At 45.9% G+C, this 8,812-nt stretch overlaps 1 long non-coding RNA gene across 1 annotated transcript in view; it reads right to left on the bottom strand.

The window, feature by feature from the left end:
* Positions 1-4,464: 4,464 nt before the first annotated feature.
* The window catches only part of LOC119571887, a 13,566-nt gene continuing 9,218 nt past the window's right edge, over positions 4,465-8,812 (bottom strand). Inside the window, exon 3 of the long non-coding RNA XR_005228658.1 lies at positions 4,465-4,596. This is a non-coding gene — a long non-coding RNA (uncharacterized LOC119571887). The remainder of the gene's footprint in view (positions 4,597-8,812) is intronic.

The following is an 8,812-nucleotide window of genomic DNA, read 5'->3' as shown; positions in this document are numbered from 1 at the left end:
CAAAAATTATGCATCAGTTATCCAAGAAAATATCCAAAAATTATGCGTCAGTTATCCAAGAAAATATCCAAAAATTATGCGTCAATTATCCAAGAATTGAAATTATCCGAGGGAGGAAGGGGGAGAAAAAAAAAAGGGATGATGCGTCAGTTATCCAAGAATTGAAATTATCCGAGGGAGGGGGGGAGGGAGGGGGGAAGGATTATGCGTCAGTTATCCAAGAATTGAAATTATCCGAGGGAGGGGGGGAGGGAGGGGGGGAGGATTATGCGTCAGTTATCCAAGAATTGAAATTATCCAAGGGGGGGGGGAAGGATTATGCGTGTTATCCAAGAATTAAAATTATCCAAAGGGGGGGGGGGGAAAAGGGTTATGCGTGTTTTCCAAAAAATTAAAATTTTCCCAAAAAGGGGGGGGGGAAAGGGTTTTGCGTGTTATCCCAAAAATTAAAAATTTTCCAAGGGAGGGGGGGAAGGATTTTGGGGTTGGGTTTTCCCAAAAAATTAAAAATTTTCCAAGGGGGGGAGGGGGGAGAAAAAAAAAGGGATTTCGTTTTGTTATCCAAGAATTGAAATTAAACCAAGGGGGGGGAGGGAGAAAAAAAAAAGGAAATTTTGCGGGCAATTTTCCCAAAAAAATATCCAAAAAACTGTTTAAAATTTTCCACGAAAAGAAATTTTCCCCAAAAAGGGGGGGGGGGGAGAAAAAAAAAAAAATTATGCATTAGTTATCCAAGAAAAAAAATAATTTTCCGAAAGGGGAGAAAGAGGATTATCCGTCAATTATCCAAGAAAAGATAAATTTTCCGTGGAGAAAAAAAAAAAAGATTATCCATTACTTATCCAAGACGAAATATCTGAGGGGGGGGGAGATTATCCATTACTTATCCAAGAAAAGAAAATATCCAGGGAGGGAGAAAATATCCGAGGGGGGGGGGGAAGTTATGTGTCAGTTATCCAAGAAAATATTTATTATCCGTCAATTACCCAAGAGGAAAGAAATATCCAAGAAAATATGATTATGTGTCAATTATCCAAAGAAAAGAAAATATCCAGGAAAGGATTTTAAAAATTATCCACCAATTATTCAAGAAAAAATATACGGGGGAGAAAAAAAAGATTATCCGTCAATTATCCAAGAAAATATCCGGGAAAGGAAAAAAAAAAAAAGATTATCCAAGAAAAGAAAATACCCGGGAAAGGAAAAAAAAGTAAATTATCCAAGAATAGAAAATAACCAAGGGAAGGTAAAAAGCTTATCCGTCGATTATCCAGGAAAATATTAATTATCCAATACGGGAGAAATATTAACGATCTGATGGGGGAGAAAATGTTAATTATCCGAAACACATTAATTATCTGAGACGGGGGAATAAATATACATTAACCAGGGGGAAAAAGGAGAGAGAGAGAGAGAGAGAGAGAGAGGAAAAGGGAGAGAAAAGAGAGAAAAGAGAGGGGGGAAAAAGAGAGGGGAGGAGAAGAGAGAGAAAAGAGAGAAAGAAGAGAGGAAGGGGAGAGAGAGAGGCGAGAGAGAGAGGGGAGGGGAGAGGACGAGGAAAGAGAGGGAGAGGGGAGAGAGGAAAGGGGGAAGAGAGAGAGAAAAGGAGAGAGAGAGAGAGAGACTATGAGGGGAGAGAGAGAGAGAGGAAAGAAAGAAAAAAAAGAGAGATAGAAAATGAGAGAGAGAGAGAAGAGGAGAGAGAGAGGGGAAGAGAGGGAAAGAGAGGGGACAGAGAGAGAGAGAGGAGGAGAGGAGAGAGAGAGAGGAGGAAGGAGAGAGGAGGAGAGAGGAGAGGAGGGGAGAGGAGAAAAAAAAAGAAAAAAAAGAGATAGAAAATGAGAGAGGGGAGAGAGAGAGGAGAGGGGAATTTAGGGGAGGAGGGGAGAGGGGAGAGAAGGGGGAAAGGGGACCGGGGGGGAGAGAGGAGGGAGAGAGAGGGGAGGGGAAAATAAAAAGGAGAGAGAGAGAAGAGAGAGAGGAGGGGGAGAGGGGAAAGAAGGGAGAGAGAAGGGGAAGGGGGAGAAGAAGAGAGGGGGAGAGAGAGAGCAAAAGAGAGAGAAAAAGAGGAAGAGAGAGAGAGAGAGAGAGGAGAGGGGAAAGGGGGGAGAGAGAAGAGGAAAAGAGAGAGAGAGGAGGGAGAGGGAGAGGGGGAAAAAAAAAAGGAGAGAGAGATTGAGATGAGAGAAGAGGAGCGAGGACGAGAAAAGAGAGAGAAGGGGGAGAGGGGGGGAGAGAAGGGGAGAGAGAGAGGGAGAGGGGGAGGGAAGGGGACAGGGACAGGGGAAGGGGAGGAGAGATAGGGTAGAGGGAGAGGGAGAGGGAGAGGGAGAGAGAAAAAGGGGGGGGAGAAGGAAAAAGAGGAGAAGAGAGAGAGAAGGGAGAGAGAGAGGAAAAGGGGGGGAGAAAAGGGGGAGAAGGGGGAAAGAGAGAAAAAGAGAGAGGGGGAAAATAGGGAGGAGAGAAAAAGAGGGGAGGAAAAGAAAGAGAGAGAAAAAGGGTAGGGAGAAAAGGGAAAGAGAGAGAGAGAGAGGGGAGGGAGAGGGGAGGGAGAGGGAGAGAGAGAGAGAGAGAGAGAGAGATAGAAAGGAGGGGAAAGAGAGAGAGAGGGGGAGAGAGGAGAAAAGAGAAAGGGAGAGAAGACCGAGAGAGGGGAATGAGGGGAGAGGGGGAAGGGGAAAAGAAAAAAAGAAAGAGAAAAATTTTAAAAAAAGAGGAGAGAGAGAGAGAGAAAGAGAAGAGAGAGGAAGAGAGAGAGGAGAGAGGGAGAGAGATGAAGGGGAGAGAGAGGGGGACAGAAAAGGGGGAGACAGAGAGAGAGGGAAAAAAGGAAAAAAGAAAAGGGGAGAGAGAGAGAGGGGAAAAGAGAGAGCGAGAGGGAGAGGGAGAGAGAGAGCGGGGGAGGGGAGAGAGAGAGGGAGAGGGAGAGAGAGAGGGGAGGGAGGAAAGAGAGCGAGGGGGGAGAGAGAGAGCGGAGAGAGAGAAGGGGAGCGAGAGGGGGAAAAAGAGAGAGCGAGAGGGAAGAGGAAGGAGCGAGAGGGAGGAGAGAGAAAAGAGCGAGAGGGAGAGAGAGAGCGAGAAGGGGGAAGGGGAGAAGCGAGAGGGGAGAGAGGAGCGAGAGGGGGAGAGAGAAGGGGGAGAGAAGGGGAGGAGCCCAGAGGGAGAGAGAAGAAGGGGAGAGCGGGGAGGGAGAGAGGGGAGCGAGAGGGAGAGAGAGAGCGAGAGGGAGCAGCGCCCCGGGTCCCATGAGCATCGCCTGCAGGAAGAAGAAGAAAGAGAAGAAGGAGACGAAGGAGAAGAAGAAGGAGAAGAAAGAAAGAGAAGAAGAAAGAGACGAAGGAGAAGAAAGAGACGAAGAAAGAGACGAAGAAAGAGAAAGAGAAAGAGAAAGAGAAAGAGAAGGAGAGAAAGAGAGCACCTACCGGCCTCCAGCCCCTCGGCAGCGCCCCCTCCCCCCCCGGGGCCCGTGAACATTGCCTGCAGGAAGAAGAAGAAAGAGAAGAAAGAGACGAAGAAAGAAGACGAAGGAGGAGAAGAAGAAAGAGATGAAGAAGAAGAAGAAGAAGGAGAAAAAGAAAGAGACAAAGGAGAAGAAGAAGGAGAAGAAGAAGACGAAGGAGAAGAAGAAGGAGACGAAGGAGAAGAAGAAGGAGAAGAAGAGAAGGAGAAAGAGAGAGAGCACCTACCGGCCTCCAGCCCCTCGGCAGCGCCCCGGGGCCCGTGAGCATCGCCTGCAGGAAGAAGAAGAAAGAGAAGAAAGAGACGAAGGAGAAGAAGAAGGAGAAGAAGAAGAAGAAGAAGAAGGAGAAGAAGAAAGAGAAGAAGAGAAGGAGAAAGAGAGAGCACCTACCGGCCTCCAGCCCCTCGGCAGCGCCCCGGGGCCCGTGAGCATCGCCTGCAGGAAGAAGAACAGGGTGAGGACGGCGCTGACGGCGAAGCTCAAGAACACCAGCTTGCCCCCGACGGAGCCCTGGGGCGGCCACCACTGCGAGAGGCAGACCACCGTCGAGAACGTCACGGATTTGATGATCCCTGGGGGCGGAGAGGGGAGAAAAAGACCTGATTTTAGGATATTTTAGGGTCCCTGGGATGAGAAAAGGATATTGAGGGTCCCCCGGGGGAGAAAAGGAATTTAGGGTCCCCGGGAGAGAAAAAAGGAATTTTAGGGTCCTGGATGAGAAAAAAGGGTTTTTAGGGTCCCCCGGGATGAGAAAAAGGTATTTTGGGTCCCGGGATGAGAAAAGGAATTTGGGTCCCTGGGGTGAGAAAAGGATATTTTAGGGTCCCGGGGCGGCCACCACTGCGAGAGGCAGAACCCCGTCGAGAAAAGTCACGGATTTTTGTCTGGGGGGGAGGGGAAAAAAGACCCGATTTTAGGTAATTTTGGAATTTTTTAGGGTATATTTAGGAGATTTTTGGGGTTCCCGTGGGTGAGGGAGAAGGAAAAGACCCGATTTTAGGATATTTTAGGGTCCCTGGGATGAGAAAAGGATATTTTAGGGTCCCTGGGATGAGAAAAGGATATTTTAGGGTCCCGGGGCGGCCACCACTGCGAGAGGCAGACCACCGTCGAGAACGTCACGGATTTGATGATCCCTGGGGGCGGAGAGGGGAGAAAAAGACCTGATTTTAGGGTATATTTAGGATATTTTAGGGTATATTTAGGAGATTTTAGGGTTCCTGTGGGTGAGGGAGAAGGAAAAAGACCTGATTTTAGGATATTTTAGGGCCCCGGGATGAGGAAAAAGGATATTTTAGGGTCCCGGGGATGAGAAAAAAGGATATTTGAGGGTCCCTGGGATGAGAAAAGGATATTTTAGGGTCCCGGGCCCCCCCCCACCACTGCGAGAGCAGACCACCCTCGAGAAAGTCACGGATTGATGACCCTGGGGGGGAGAGGGGAGAAAAAAACCGATTTTGGAATATTTGGATTTTTAGGGGATATTTAGGGGGATTTTTTGGTTCGGGGTGAGGGGGAAGGGAAAGGATGATTTTTGGTATTTTTGATTTTTTTGGGAAACCTGGGGGCGAAGGGGGCGAGAAAAAAGGGGGTTTTTTTGGATTTTAGGTTTTTTTTGGGAACCCCGGGGCGAAGGGACGAGGGAAAAAAGGGGTTTTTAGGATTTTTTTTGGTTTCTTTGGAATTTTCCCGGGGGGCCCCAAGGGACGAGAAAAAAGGATTTAAAAAGGGATTTTTTGGGATTTTTAAGGATTTTTTAGGATTTCTTTGGAATCCTGGGGGCGAAGGGACGAGAAAAAGGGATTTTTTAGGATTTTTTAGGATTTTTTTGGAATCCTGGGGGGGAAAGGGGGGAGGGGAAAAAAGGGATTTTTAAGGATTTTTTTTGGATTTTTGGAAAAACTGGGGCGAAGGGACGAGAAAAAGGGATTTTTAAGGGTTTTTGGATTTTTAGGATTCTTTTGGGAACCTGGGGGGGAAGGGGGGAGAAAAAGGGATTTTTTGGGTTTTTTTGGATTTTTAGGATTTCTTTGGAAACCTGGGGGGGGAAAGGGACGAGAAAAAGGGGTTTTTTAGGATTTTTTGGATTTTTTGGAATCCCGGGGGCGAAGGGGCAAGAAAAAAAGGGATTTTTTTTGGATTTTTAGGTTTCTTGGGGAAACCTGGGGGCGAAGGGACGAGAAAAAAAAGGGGTTTTTAGGATTTCTTTTGGGGGGGTCTGGGGGGGAAAGGGGCGAGAAAAAAGGATTTTTAGGGTTTTTTTGGTTTCTTTGGAATCCGGGGGCGAAGGGGCGAGGAAAAGGGATTTTTTTTGGATTTTTTAGGATTTTTTTGGAAAACCTGGGGGGGAAGGGACGAGAAAAGGGGGATTTTTTAGGATTTTTTAGGATTTTTTAGGATTTCTTGGAAACCGGGGGCCCAAGGGGCGAGGGGGAAAAGGGGTTTTTTTGGGTTTTTTGGTTTCTTGGAATTCCCGGGGGGGAAGGACGAGGAAAAAAGGGGGTTTTTAGGATTTCTTTGGGAAATTGGGGGGGAAAAGGGGCGGAAAAGGGATTTTTGGATTTTTTAGGATTTTTTTGGAAATCCGGGGGCGAAAAGGGCGAGAAAAAGGGATTTTAGGATTTTTTTTTTGGATTTCTTTGGAATCCTGGGGCAAGGGACGAGGGGAAAAAAGGGGTTTTTTAGGATTTTTTTTGGTTTTTTTGGATTTTTTTGGAATCCCGGGGGCGAAGGGACGGAAAAAGGGAAAGGAAAGGGGGAAGGGGAAGGGGGGGGGAAGGGGGATTTTTGAGGGGGGGAAGGGGGGGAAAAAAAGGGGAAAAAAAGGAAGGGGGGGAAAGGGGGCCGAAGGGAGAGAAAAAAAGGGAAAAGGAAGGACGGAAGGGGGGAAACAGAAAAAGGGGAAAGGGAAAGGGGGGAGGGGGGAAGGAAGAAAGGAAAGGAAAGGGGAAGGGGGGAAAAGGGGAGAAAAGGGAAGGAAGGACGCAAAATTTGGGGGGAAGGGAAAGGGAGGGAAAAAAGGGAAAACGGAACGGGGGGAAAAAAGGGCAAAAAAAAGGGAATTTTTTTTTTTTTAGGATTTCTTTGGAATCCCGGGGGGCGAAGGGGCGAGGAAAAGGATTTTTTAGGGTTTTTTTTTGGATTTTTTTTGGAATCCTGGGGGGGAAGGGACGAGGAAAAAAGGGGGTTTTTTTTTTTTTAAAGGGTTTTTTTGGAACCTGGGGGGGAAGGGGCGAAAAAAAAGGGATTTTTTGGATTTTTTGGAATCCCGGGGGCGAAGGGACGAGGGAAAAAAAGGGATTTTTTAGGATTTTTTTGGATTTCTTTGGAATCCTGGGGGGGGAAGGGGGAGGGGAAAAAGGGGTTTTTTTGGTTTTTTTTTTTTTAGGATTTTTTTGGAATCCTGGGGGCCCAAGGGACAAAAAAAGGGGGGATTTTATTTTTTAGGATTGCTTTTGGGAAACCTGGGGGCGAAGGGACGAGAAAAAAGGAATTTTTTAGGATTTTTTGGGTTTTTTGGAAAACCGGGGGAAGGGGCGGGGAAAAAGGGATTTTTTAGGATTTTTAGGATTTATTTAGAAACCTGGGGGGGAAGGACGAGAAAAAAGGGGTTTTTTGGTTTTTTAGGATTTTTAGGATTTTTTTGGAATCCCGGGGGGAAGGGGACGAAAAAAAGGAATTTTTTTGGGAAATTTTTTTGGAAACCTGGGGGCGAAGGGACGAGAAAAGGGGGGTTTTTTAGGATTTTTGGATTTTTTGGAAATCCTGGGGCGAAGGGACGAAAAAGGGATTTTTTTTTTTTAGGTTTTTTGGGTTTCTTTTGGAAACCTGGGGGGGGAAGGGGGGAAAAGGGGTTTTTTAGGATTTTTTGGGTTTTTTGGAATCCGGGGCGAAGGGACGAGAAAAAAGGGATTTTTAGGATTTTTTGGATTTTTTGGAAAACCTGGGGGGCGAAGGGACGAGGGAAAAAAAATTTTTTTTAGGTTTTTTTAGGATTTCTTTGGAATCCTGGGGGCGAAGGGACGAGAAAAAGGGATTTTTTTGATTTTTTAGGATTTCTTTGGAATCCTGGGGGCGAAGGGCGAGAAAAAGGGATTTTTTTGGATTTTTGAAAGGGTTCTTTTGGAAAACCGGGGGCGAAGGGGAAAGGGAAAAGGGGATTTTTTTTTTTGGTTTTTTTGGATTTTTTGGAAAACCTGGGGCGAGGGGCGAGGGGAAAAAGGGGGATTTGGATTTTTTGGATTTTGGGTTTCTTTGGAATCCGGGGGCGAAGGGAGGGGAAAAAGGGGGGTTTTTTAGGATTTTTTTTTTGGATTTTTTTTGGAATCCTGGGGCGAAGGGACGGAAGAAAAAAGGATTTTTTTAGGGTTTTTTAGGATTTCTTTGGAATCCTGGGGGGGCGAAGGGGCGAGAAAAAAAAGGATTTTTTAGGATTTTTAAAGGAAAAATCTTTGGAATCCCGGGGGCGAAGGACGAGAAAAAAAGGGTTTTTAGGATTTTTTTGGGTTTCTTTTGGGAAACCGGGGGGGAAGGGACGAGGAAAAAGGATTTTTTAGGATTTTTTTTTGGATTTTTTTGGAAATCCTGGGGGGGAAGGGGCGAGAAAAAAGGGGTTTTTTAGGATTTTTAGGATTTTTTTAGGATTTTTTGGAATCCTGGGGCGAAGGACGAGAAAAAGGGATTTTTAGGATTTTTTTGGATTTTTTTGGAATCCTGGGGGGGAAGGGACGGAAAAAGGTTTTTTTTGGATTTTTAGGGTTTCTTTTGGGGGTCCTGGGGGCCCAAGGGGCGGGGAAAAAAAGGGGTTTTTTTTGGATTTTAAGGATTTTTTTTGGATTTTTGGAATCCTGGGGCGAAGGGACGAGAAAAAAGGGTTTTTTAGGATTTTTTTAGGATTTCTTGGAATCCTCTGGGGGCGAAGGGCGAGAAAAAGGGATTTTTTAGGATTTTTTTTGGATTTTTTTGGAATCCTGGGGGGAAGGGGGCGAGAAAAAGGGATTTTTTTTTTTTAGGATTTTTTAGGATTTTTTGGAATCCGGGGGGAGGGGCGAGAAAAAAAAGGGTTTTTTTAGGATTTTTAGGATTTCTTTGGAATCCTGGGGGCGAAGGACGAAAAAAAAGGGATTTTTTTTTGGGTTTTTTTGGATTTCTTTGGAAAAACCCGGGGCGAAGGGGGGAGAAAAAGGGATTTTTTTGGATTTTTTAGGATTTTTGGAATCCTGGGGGCGAAGGGCGAGAAAAAGGGATTTTTTTTGTTAGGATTTCTTTTTAATCCTGGGGGCGAAGGGACGAGAAAAAAGGGATTTTTTTGGATTTTTAGGATTTTTGGGAAACCGGGGGGCCCAAGGGGAC

The sequence above is a fragment of the Penaeus monodon genome, unplaced genomic scaffold (assembly GCF_015228065.2).
Source record: "Penaeus monodon isolate SGIC_2016 unplaced genomic scaffold, NSTDA_Pmon_1 PmonScaffold_851, whole genome shotgun sequence".
Classification (NCBI taxonomy): domain Eukaryota; kingdom Metazoa; phylum Arthropoda; class Malacostraca; order Decapoda; family Penaeidae; genus Penaeus; species Penaeus monodon.
This window is presented reverse-complemented; position numbering and strand designations above follow the sequence as displayed.